The sequence below is a fragment of the Zingiber officinale genome, chromosome 2B (genome assembly GCF_018446385.1).
Source record: "Zingiber officinale cultivar Zhangliang chromosome 2B, Zo_v1.1, whole genome shotgun sequence".
Taxonomy (NCBI): Eukaryota; Viridiplantae; Streptophyta; class Magnoliopsida; order Zingiberales; family Zingiberaceae; genus Zingiber; species Zingiber officinale.
The window spans coordinates 48,495,733-48,507,515 of record NC_055989.1 but is presented as its reverse complement, the minus strand read 5'-3'; the positions used below and the strand labels follow the sequence as shown (position 1 = coordinate 48,507,515).

General features: G+C 41.6%; 1 long non-coding RNA gene across 2 annotated transcripts; it reads left to right on the top strand.

Annotated features, from left to right (window-relative positions):
• The first annotated feature begins 2,983 nt into the window (after positions 1-2,983).
• On the top strand, positions 2,984-9,918 carry LOC122049103. 2 transcript variants are annotated; one of them, XR_006130830.1, is made up of 4 exons: positions 2,984-3,045; positions 3,170-3,261; positions 9,497-9,588; positions 9,860-9,918. It is a non-coding gene; the product is annotated as an uncharacterized LOC122049103 (long non-coding RNA). The 2 variants fall into 2 exon arrangements; XR_006130829.1 differs by lacking the exon at positions 9,860-9,918 and having other exon boundaries at positions 9,497-9,852.
• The last annotated feature ends 1,865 nt before the right edge of the window (positions 9,919-11,783 follow it).

Here is an 11,783-nt window from a genome sequence, read left to right as displayed (position 1 = left end):
CGACCAAGGCTATAAATATAGCTTGGTCCAAAAGCTTTTCAAAAATCAAAACTCAAGCAATTCTTTCAACACTTGTATACTTCGTCTGTAGTTTAGCTTCTTTTTGTGTGCTTCATCGTTGTACGAGGCTTCTCCTCCCGAAGGAGTTTTTAGTGCGATCATTTTCCTTGGATTAACAACCTTCCCGGTTGTAACCAAGTCAATTCCGGTGTGCCTTGTCTTTTCTGATTTATTTTCTTTTAGCTAATTTATGCAAGTGTTAGTTAAGAGTTCGAGAAGGGTTTGTGTTTTTATTTGTAGGCTATTCAACCCCCCTTCTAGCTGACCGCCACGGTCCAACATTTTCTTCTCCTTACTTGATCCAACGGTTTGTGTTAATCTAGATTTAGACGAGAACTTAAGAATAGACAACACTTTTTAAAAATCGTTGTCGTAGACACTAAAAAAAAGGCTAATAGACAACGCTTTTTATGAAGCGTTGTCTTTGACCCATAAAAATCACTAATAGACAACGATTTTTAGAAAAACGTTGTCTATTAATAAGAAAATAATGAAATAGACAACACTTTTCACTAAAAGCGTTGTTAAAAAAAAATAGACAACGCTTTTTAAAAAAAGCGTTGTCGTTTAAGTGTTGTAGAATCCCAATTTTCTTGTAGTGTAATAAGTCTGTGTTGTTTGGGAAGGAGAAGATAGCTCGAAAGGGTGAGATGCTAGGGAAGATTGAGTTAGTAGGGAAGGTCAAGTTGCTAAAGAAAGCTGAGTAAGAATACCAAACAAGGAGGTAGGCCTAACGAGTAGGGATACAAGAATGTCAGGCAAGGAAGAAGGGATGTCGAACAGGGAGGTATGGTTGTTGAGCAGGGAGGTAGGGCTGTTGGATAGGAAGACAAGGTTACCGAGCAAGTAGGCAAGGCTGCCAAGTGAAGAGGTAGGATTGTCTGGAGAGAAGGAAGGGTTTTCGGGCTGGGAGGCAGGGATGTTAAGCAGGGAAGGCTGAACTACCTAGTAGGAAAGGGTGAGTATCCTAATAGGGAAGTCGAGCAGGGAGGTCGAATAGAGAGGCTGACCTGCCAAGCAAGAAAGCTAAGTATGAATTTTACAGAGCATAACCAAAGCCTCTATTTGACACATTCCTTGAAGTAGATTCAGCCCCTCTTTGGTGATGCTTAGAAGCTTACATAGACATTTTTTTAATATGATACAATGACTCAACTATGTCAAAAACTAAGCACTAGTTGTTTGTGATGACTTGAATAGTATCCAAACACTATCACTGGAAGGTGGAAGGCGGAGGAATAGTATATTAGTATTTGCTCTTAGAGTCAATTATGAGATGATTAACAAGAAAGCTTTTGAATAAAAGGTAAAGTTTATGGTTATTATATTTACTTCAGATCTATGCTAAATGAATAAGTATAATAATGTCCTAGGGTAGTAGGTTCTAATCTACAACATATCAATTAGTTGAATTGATAGTGAGAGACTATAAATATATATATATATAACACTACTCTTAACTATTCCTAGCCAAGTATTAATATATAAGAGCAATATTAATGCGTTGACACTAGCATGCAGGTCAATTGATGACTTAATCTCACAGCCATGGATATAAAATATTAAGTTGACACATGAGTATATATTAGAGAATATGTACTAAATTGATCCTCCATGAGAATGTTTCATGGATAGCTATATAAGTATCATAAATATTCTCATTGTGATTATTGGTATGAATAGTCCTTAAACCTAAAATACTACGGTTCACTACGTAAGGAGTTGTGTACTTTAGTATCAACAAATGTCACTTGTAACAAGGTGGACTATAAAGTTGATAATTGGATATGTAATAAGTTTTAAGGATGGATGTGAGTGATGTAGATGAGATCTCTCTTTCATATGACTAAAGTAATATCTATGGGCCCCTTGATTAAGTAGGACTACTAAAATGTATGACTATGCTCAAATAAGTTAATATGAGATATTGAGCTCAATTGTTAAAGTAGTCTACATGGAGATCAAGAAATACAAAGATTGATAAGGAAATGACACGGTCTATGTCTCATGGATCAATATAGATATCGAGGATAGAAGGACCAAGTTATACAAGATAATAAACATAGAAAGGTTAGATCGCATCTCGACATTCTCTTCACTTTGGTAGAAATGATACATTGTTAGATGTCACTCATTACTTATTTATCTAAAATATTATTTTAGAGACATTGCCAACGTTACGAGAACATATTGGGTCACAGACAAAGAACATGTTGATTTGGAGATGGGTTGTAAAATACCGAAAATAGGCGAATATTAATAAGGAAATTTTCCAAAATTTTTAGAAATTTTTCGAGAATTTTTCGGAGCTCGTATGGACGAGTTTATGGGGATAAATATTGGGCCCCGGGAAAGCCTGTTTAGGCTACCCATTTAAGCGAGGAAATGTTTATTTTATAAATTCCTTTTTCCTTTTCTTATTTCTTTTCCTTTATTCTCTTCCTCGCCAAAAACCCGTTCCCTCACCTGCGCCTATTTTCTTCTCTCGCGCCCGACGCCGGCCCTAACTGCCCGCGGCAGTTCCTTTCCTCTCCCCATCGCGCCGACTTCTTCTTCCTCCCCCCGAGCCGAACTCCTCTCCTCTTCTGCCCTAGCCTTTGTACAGCGCCACCGTCGCCCTTCCTCTGCCGACGCTGACCCCTCCCATGCCCTAGCGCCGGTGCCGCCACCACTTCCTCTTGCTTCTACCGACTCCGCCGACCCATTGCCGCTGGCCTCTCTGGACAGAAGCAGCGCCGGCCACCGCAACCCCCTCCTTTCTTCTTCCCGAGACATCGTCGGCCACTAGGTTCGACCCAACGCCACCGCCCCTCTCCGATCTCCTCTGTGCCTGTCCACCAAGTCCGTCCCCAGGCGTTGTCGACTCCACGGATCCACTTATCTGCACGTGTGCCCTAGCCATCTTCTCTGTGGCGTCTTCTCCTTGACACAAAAGCTCACCGGAAGAAAGGATCAGCACCACCATTTAGTCTTTGCCCTGTGAAGGTAGCTGACCCTTTTTCCTTGCCCTAAGTTTACTTTTGTTGTCGGATCCGAACCCTAGCTCTGCTGGGTTTGGTTGTGGTCAGCCTACAGATAAGTAATAGTTTCTTTGTGGTCTTGACAACAGATTTGTGGCAGCAAGGTTTTCCGGCTAGCATTGTCCAGCATCTGCATCTTCTAGCCGTGTATCCATAGGGGCAACATTGTACTGGAGTAAAGGTTGGAAATTTCATATCTGATATAGCTTAATATGAATAAATGCTATTTGGTGTAGGATAACTGATTCAGAGGAGGTAATTGTGGTTAAAACGTAGGATTTAACCTAAGTTTGGGTTAGATCCGATTCATGATTTTAACAAGAGGGTTCGTTGATTTTATTGGATTTGTGTTTTATGAGTGTAGTGGAGTAGGAAAAATCGGATTTGAGCTTTACGAGTGTAGTTGAGTAGGGTTGATTTCGAGTCAGAGTATTATTGTTCTGTTTACTTGTTATATAAACTGCGTGGAATGTCTGTGATTGTATTTTATTTCTGCTATTATTCCAGCTGCATGTGGCTGAGGTATGTGGATATGTAGAAAGTTTCAGATTGTCCGCCGTACAAGGGAGATGCTATCGAAATTTCTTCGGACAGGGACTCCTCTGGGGCGTGACAATTTAGTGGTATCAGAGCTTAAGTTTTACGATCGTTGTTTTCATATTTTTGGATATTTGGGATAACTTGATACCAATTTATATGGTATCAGAGTGCCAAAGTTGGCGATAGTTGTTTGGTTTTCGTGTGTAGGATTTTCGAGATTTATCTGATACCAATTTATTTGGTATCAGAGTAGGGTGTGATACCTACTTTTAGTATTCTGGATATATTGTGCTAGCCCAAGTTTGCGAGTCAAACTGGGTAGTTATTTTGGTTGCACGGATTTTTCCATTACGTATATGTTTGGACTTTCGTTTCGGATTTATACGGATTTCCGATGATTTTCTTGTATGGAATTCCGAGATCAATTGGGGATTGGACAGCGACGGAACATCTCCAGACGGCATATAGGTATGATGTTTAATTTTATAGTTTATGACATGTATTAGCATTCTTTATTTAGTACCTATCTGGTTGTTGTAACACATATTACATGTGATGGGTTAGCCATTGAGCATGATTGACCTTAATAGAGATCAAGGATTATAGTCTCTGGTGAGTTTTCATATCATACCATCAGTAGTTTTAGCTTCTGTTACTACTAGTAGGAGATGGAGGCACATACCAGCCTCTGCTATTGTTAGCTGGGTAATGGATGATATCTACATATTCCTGTTGACTTAGCCAGTAGAGTTTTTATACTCATATCTTTTGGATATTAGGGTATCCGATACGATGAAAATTGGTCATTTGGGGAGTTATCATGTTTGATCATTGTTGAGAATGATTTGAGGTTGAGGAATATTGTGGGATCAGATTTTGTGATGTGTTGATTTCTAATGATTTATGAGAGTAAATGTTATATGGTGGTCTGATGATCTGTTACTAGATATTAGTTTTGATGATCTATTAGTGGATAATTATTTTGATGATCTATTATTTGGGTTGTCGTTGATGGTGACATAGTGAGTGTCAAGTATGATATTCACAGGTTTGATGATTATAGTTGGTGATCAGATTATAATCGGGTGCTAGTGAGTTTACGGTTGAGTGTGCCTATGAGATTTTAATAAATCTGGTTAGTTGTGGTTAGTTAACAGGATGATAAAATTGATATTTGCTTTCTCTGATATTGGACTATGTGGATACATAATGATTTGATATTTTGAATGCTAAATTGCTCTCATGGGGAGTAGAGACTGATTCATCTGATATTATGTGGGCTGATATTTTTGAGGATAAAAATGAGAGTGTCTTGATGAGCTTGAATTTTGACTTTTTCATTTGGGTCGTACACATTTATACATATGATTATTGTGGGTTTCTAGTAGATTATAGCCGAGTGGTTAGGCATACATGTCTGATTGTTTATTGAGGTATTTGTCAATTAAAAACTATGTTGTGGAATGTGCACATGTGTTTGAGTGTTTTATTGGAGGTATCTTATCGATTTAGTCTGAGTTGTGATATGTGCAAATGTGTTCGGTGTAATATTCGAGGTATCTTGTTCATTATATTTGTTCTGTGTGTACACTCGTGTCTATTATGATTTGTTGGAAGTATTACATTGATTATACTCTTGGCATAGGTGTATATATGTCATGTGAGTGTTGTTTGAGGTGTATTGTCGATTATACCTATGTTGGTATATGCACACGGGTTCGGTGTGCATTGTTGGAGGTATCACGATGATTTATACCTATGTTGTGAGTATGTTTGGTGTTACTAATTGGAGGATTATGTCGATCATACATATGTTGTGTGTGCATGTGTGTCAGATGTATAGTGGGTAGCATCATGATGATTCTACCTATGTTAAATGTAGGATATGGAGTGTCTACATTATATCATTTGTTGTATAACCCTGTCAACTAATTCTCCTATTAGTGGGTGACCAACCCACTAGGATGATGATAGAGTTGATTATGGATTTGATTTGTTTACTAGGCTGTTTATACCTTTGGCTGACCACAGTGATATGTGGTTGAGTGATCTCGTGCAGCCTCTAGTTGGATAGTTAGGTGCCTTGGACACTTATGGATCGTTTGTGGTGGAGCGGAGCTCCCACATATACATATTTCGGATTGCTTGTAGCGGAGTATTGCTCCCATATCTATTGCAGATACATGTTATGGATTATTGGTAGTGGAGTGTTACTCCTACATATTGAGGATTTCTTGTGGTAGAGCGTTGCTCCCACATATGTGGTATTTTCTGTGATTGAGCGTTGCTCTCACACTGGAGGATCTATGCTTAGATGATTTATATCGTTGGTGATCATATTTCGGACTTAATGTCAGGGATCTTATGGTTAGAAATGTCTGTGATACGGACATTATATGTCATGATTTTACCATTAGGGTTTGGGAAGCCTTAGATGTTTTCAGAGACTTGATGATTTTGGTATTCCCAGGATGTTTGAATCGGTTTCCATTGTCTTTGTTGACGATGTTGTGATCTATTTCAGATCCACGGTGAGTCATGCACATCATCTTTGCATAGTTCTAGAGATGTTTCGATGGAAACGTCTAGATGTGAAGATCAGTAGTGCGTATTTTGGTTGTCTTCTGTGAGATGTTGAGACACACGGTCACCAGTAGGAGTATACCATGGTTCCACAGGAGATCGAGGTCGTTACCGTTGCGAGTAGACAGAGTTTATATAGAAGTGGCTCGCAACTTCCTTGGTTTGGCTCGATATTTCTGGAGATACGTTGGGGGTTTATCACGTGTTGCTATGCCACTGACACGCCTGACCAGGAAAGACGTGAAGTTCACGTGGTTCGAGGACTACGAGACCAGCTTCGAGGAGCTGAAGCGGAGACTAGTGTCGGTTCCGATTTTGGTTTTACCTTCTGAAGAGGACGGATATGTCCTCTACACCGACGCATCTATTCAGGGTTGAGCGTTATTCTGATGCAGCACGATATGGTAGTCTCCTATGCTTCTCGTCGATTGAAGGAACATGAGAAGAACTACCCTGTACATGATCTGGAGCAAGTCGCCATTATTTTTGCCGTGAAGATTTGGTGACATTATTTATATGGCGTTACATTTGAGATTCTCACTGACCATAAGAGTCTCAAATATCTGTTTACTTAGAAGGAACTTAGTCTCCAACAGAGAGATGGATGGAGTTCCTGAAGGACTACGATTGTACCATTAGCTACCACCCAGGGAAAGCTAATGTGGTTGCCGATGCACTCAGCAGGAAGTCCAGAGGGACTTTGGCTTGCCACCGGACTTCAGTCACGGACTTGATTCAGAGTTTTTCTGAGTTAGACCTTGAGGAGCAGGGATCTACAGAGCAGGGTATTCTTGTTACTATGCTTGCTCAGTCGTCGATCAGGACGAAGATCCAAGAGGCACAGGCTGGTGATCAGCATTTGCAGTTCATTAGCAGTAAGATAGCTTCCGGGCAGCAGACCGAGTTTACACGAGATGAGGAGGGTATTATATACTTCTGAGGCAGATTATGCGTACCTCAGTCTCATCCGGTCTTACAAGAGCTACTCCAGGAGGCACACCGCTCTCGATTTGTGATCCATCCAGGCGGGACCCGTATGTATCGAGACTTGAGGCGTTCCTATTGGTGGAACGACATGAAGAAAGACATCGCGGATTTCGTAGCTAGATGTCTTGTTGTCAGTAGGTGAAGGCTGAGCACCAGAGACCTATAGGGTTACTTCAGCTGATTCCTATTCCTGAGTGGAAGTGAGATCACATTACCATGGACTTTGTGGTAGGGTTTGTCTAGGACATGACGAGGCTATGACACGATTTGGGTAATCGTTGATTGATTAACCAAATCCGCGCACTCGATAGCGATCCGGAAGATGGATTTCCTGGATCGATTGGTAGATCTGTTTTGCCGGGAGATCATCAGATTACATGGTGTTCCGTTGAGTATCATTTCGGATAGAGATCCACGGTTTACATCTTGTTTCTGGCAGAGTCTGCAGCAAGCCTTGGGCACACAGCTCCGTTTCTGTACAGCTTTCCATCCACAGACAGATGGACAGTAAGAGCGGACCATTCAGACTCTAGAGGACTTGCGGAGGATATGTGTATTGGATTTTTAGGGGCAGTTGAGAGGACCACTTGCCATTGGTAGAATTTGTCTACAACAACAGCTTTCATTCAGGTATCTAGTTGACACCGTTTGAGGCGTTGTATGGTAGGTCTTGTCGGACACCCACCCTCTGGGATGAGGTTGGGGAGGCCCAGTTGTTGGGACTTCATAGAGCTCGGTATGAGGCAGAGTTGGCCCGTACTATCAGACGGAGGATGTCAGAGGCGTAGGACCGCCAGAAGGGTTATGTAGATCGGAGTCGGAGACTCTTAGAGTTCGTTGCTGGCGACCATGTATTTCTGCGGGTTTCACCCATGAAAGGGGTGAAGAGATTTAACTTCAGAGATAAGTTAGCTCCGCAATACATTGGATCTTTCCAGATCTTGGAAAGGATTGGAGCGGTAGTTTATCGTTTGGCATTACCACCAGCTTTGGCAGGTGTTCACGACATATTCCATGTGTTTATGCTGAGGAGATACGTAGTTGACCCAGCACATGTGCTGACATATATCTCAGTTTCCGTACAGCCTGACGTGACCTACGAGGAGGTTCCGGTACGGATTTTAGACCGGAAAGAGCGTCAGTTGCGGAACAAGACTATCTGACTGGTTAAAGTCGGATGACAATATCTTTTGGACGAGGAGGCTACTTGGGAGCTCGAGGATATTATCCGAGCTCGATACCCCCATCTTTTCACTTGAGGTATATTATTTTATTTACCGTTCAGCATTTATACTCTTTACCTGTTATTAGTACTAGCTGATGGTAGATAACAAAATTTGGGGACCAAATTTTTATTAGTAGTGGAGAATGTAAAATACCGAAAATAGGTGAATATTAATAATGGAAATTTCCAGAATTTTTAGAGTTTTTTCGGGAATTTTTCGGAGCTCGTATGGATGAGTTTATGGGGATAATATTGGGCGCCGGGAAAGCCTGTTTAGGCTACCCATTTAAGCGAGAAATTGTTTATTTTATAAATTTCTTTTTCCTTTTTCTTATTTCTTTTCCTTTATTCTCTTCCTCGCCAAAAACCCGTGCCCTCACCTACGCCTATTTTCTTCTCTCGCACCCGACGCCGGCCCTAACTGCCCGCGGCAGTTCCTTTCCTCTCCCCATCGCGCCGACTTCTTCTTCCTCCCCCCGAGCCGAACTCCTCTCCTCTTCTGCCCTAGCCTTTATACAGCGCCACCGCCGCCCTTCCTCTGCCGACCCCGACCCCTCCCATGCCCTAGCGCCGGTGCCGCCACCACTTCCTCTTGCTTCTGCCGACTCCACCGATCCCTTGCCGCTGCCCTCTCTGGACCGAAGCAGCGCCGGCCACCGCGACCCCCTCCTTTCTTCTTCCTGAGACATCGCCGGCCACTAGGTTCGATCCAGCGCCGCCGCCCCTCTCCGATCTCCTCTGTGCCAGTCCACAAGTCCGTCCCCAGGCGCTGTCGACTCCACAGATCCACTTATCTGCACGTGTGCCCTAGCCATCTTCTCTTTGGCGTCTTCTCCTTCTCCTCTACACTTGGCGCCGGCTGTTTCCAGCCCTAGCACTGACGCCGTTGACAGATTGTCACAAAAGCTCACCGGAAGAAAGGATCAGCACCACCATTTAGTCTCTGCCCTGGTGAAGGTAGCTGACCCTTTTTCCTTGCCTTAGGTTTACTTTTGTTGTCGGATCCGAACCCTAGCTCTGTTGGGTTTGGTTGTGGTTAGCCTACAGATAAGTAATAGTTTCTTTTTGGTGTTGACAACAGATTTGTGGCAGCAAGGTTTTCCGGCTAGCATTGTCCAGCATCTGCATCTTCTAGCTGTGTATCCACAGGGGCAACATTGTACTGGAGTAAAGGTTAGAAATTTCATATCTGATATAGCTTAATATGAATAAATGCTATTTGGTGTAGGATAACTGATTCAGAGGAGGTAATTGTGTTTAAAACGTGGGATTTAACCTAAGTTTGGGTTAGATCCGATTCATGATTTTAACAAGAGGGTTCGTTGATTTTGTTGGATTGATTAGTTGGATCCAATTTAGAACTTCTTAAATTGGATTAGAATTTATTTTGGCTAAATGTGGTATGATAGAATTAGCTAAACTAGACCTTATGTTTAATATACAGGACCTTGACGCGAGACGAGTATCTCGATTATCGGATTGGACCATATTGGACATTCTTATTGGAGGCGGGTACTTTTGACTTATTGTCTTTGATATGCATAGTAGTGAAATTAACAAGTTGCATTAATTATGTTCCTCATTTGTTCCGGTTAATCACTACCCGATTACCTGTTACCTGCTTGATTGATTGCTTGTTTTGCATTTCGTGTTGTTATGTACCTTATTACACATGCTCATAGGGGTAGTGATATAACCATGTTTCACCATGTTAAGGACCTAGGTTTGATACCTTATTTGATCAGTGTACTTTGATATGATTTGTTCACTATGGTGCACATCATTATATGTCCATAGATTGGTTTAGTATATTACCATGCTTAGTGACACGCATCATTCGCATGATTGCATGCTGTGTGATAGATTGCTCCATTATTGTCGAGCACATTGCCAGTTTCATTACTGTTCGGTGCTCCGTTGTGGCGTGATGCAGCGTGGTAGCACGTCAGTTTGCTCTTCCGGTGCTCCGTTGGTCCGCTCAGGGGTAGTGTGACGCAGCGTGTAGCACGTTAGAGATCCCTCCCCGTCATCGTGTACCGGGAGATGAGAGCATTACGCTCCCCCATTTATGATTTGTGGTAGGAGTATGTGTGTACTCCGACAGCATCCCGCCCACTCAGTCACTCATCAGGAGTAGTGATGCAGAGTGCACGGTCGTCACAGCCCTACCCACTCGGTCCCACTTCTGTTGTGAGTTGGCTGACTGGCGTCAGGGGTGACCATGACATTGACATCATATGCATGATGAATTTATTGCTTGTGTTTGTGTTTGCTGCATTTATATGCTGCATATTGTTTGGATACCTATGTTTGACATTCATACAGGTCTTCTATACCTTTCGGACTGGTTGTCCTTATACCCAGGTCCTGGTTAGTACAGTTTCTCTCCTGTTTACTTCGGTTTGCATTTACCTTTATTTTTATCAGGAAACTGTACGCATGATTAGTGCTAGGTGTTATTTCCTTACTTTGCATATCAATTGTACCTGCTGAGTGTTGGACTCACCCCGCCTCTATTGTTGTTATATTTCAGGATGATGCTGTCAGGAGAGAGAGTTCTAGTTGCTGGTCCCCTGAAGACCCCGAAGACTATGGATCTTTTGGTTTTGTTTTGCTTCTTATTTGACCATGTTTACACTTGGTTTTGTTTGATACTTGGATATTGTATGGATTGTCCTTGTTGATGGATTTTTATTCGATATGTTTTACTACATGCCTGCCTGGACGGCAGAAGAGGTAAGTTTGTTGGATTTATGTTTTATGAGTGTTGTGGAGTAGGAAAAATCGGATTTGAGCTTTACGAGTGCAGTTGAGTAGGGTTGATTTCGAGTCAGAGTATTATTGTTCTGTTTACTTGTTATATAAACTGCGTGGAATGTTTGTGATTGTATTTTATTTCTGCTATTATTCCAGCCGCATGTGGCTGAGGTATGTGGATATGTAGAAAGTTTCAGATTGTCCGCCGTACAGGGGAGATGCTGTCGAAATTTCTTCGGACAGGGACTCCTCCGGGGCGTGACATGGGTTTATTCTAGTTTGACTAAAATATGATGGACCATAAGATTTTAGGGTTAAGTCCAATCTAAATTTGACTTATTGAGATAGACTTAAATGAATTCGAATTAGACTCATTGGATTAATGGGTTAGACTCATTGGATTAATGGGTTAGACTCATTAGTTTATTGGGTTAATGACTTATTTTGATTAATGGTTAATTCAATAGATTAAAATCTAACCTATTAAGAAGATTAATAGAGATTAATTCATCATTAATGGGAAAAAACTAAAAGGTAAACCCTTGGTATTCATTGAAGCATTATAAAAGGCCTTTTGAGTGAAATTTTCACATGAGAAACTTTTGATTTTC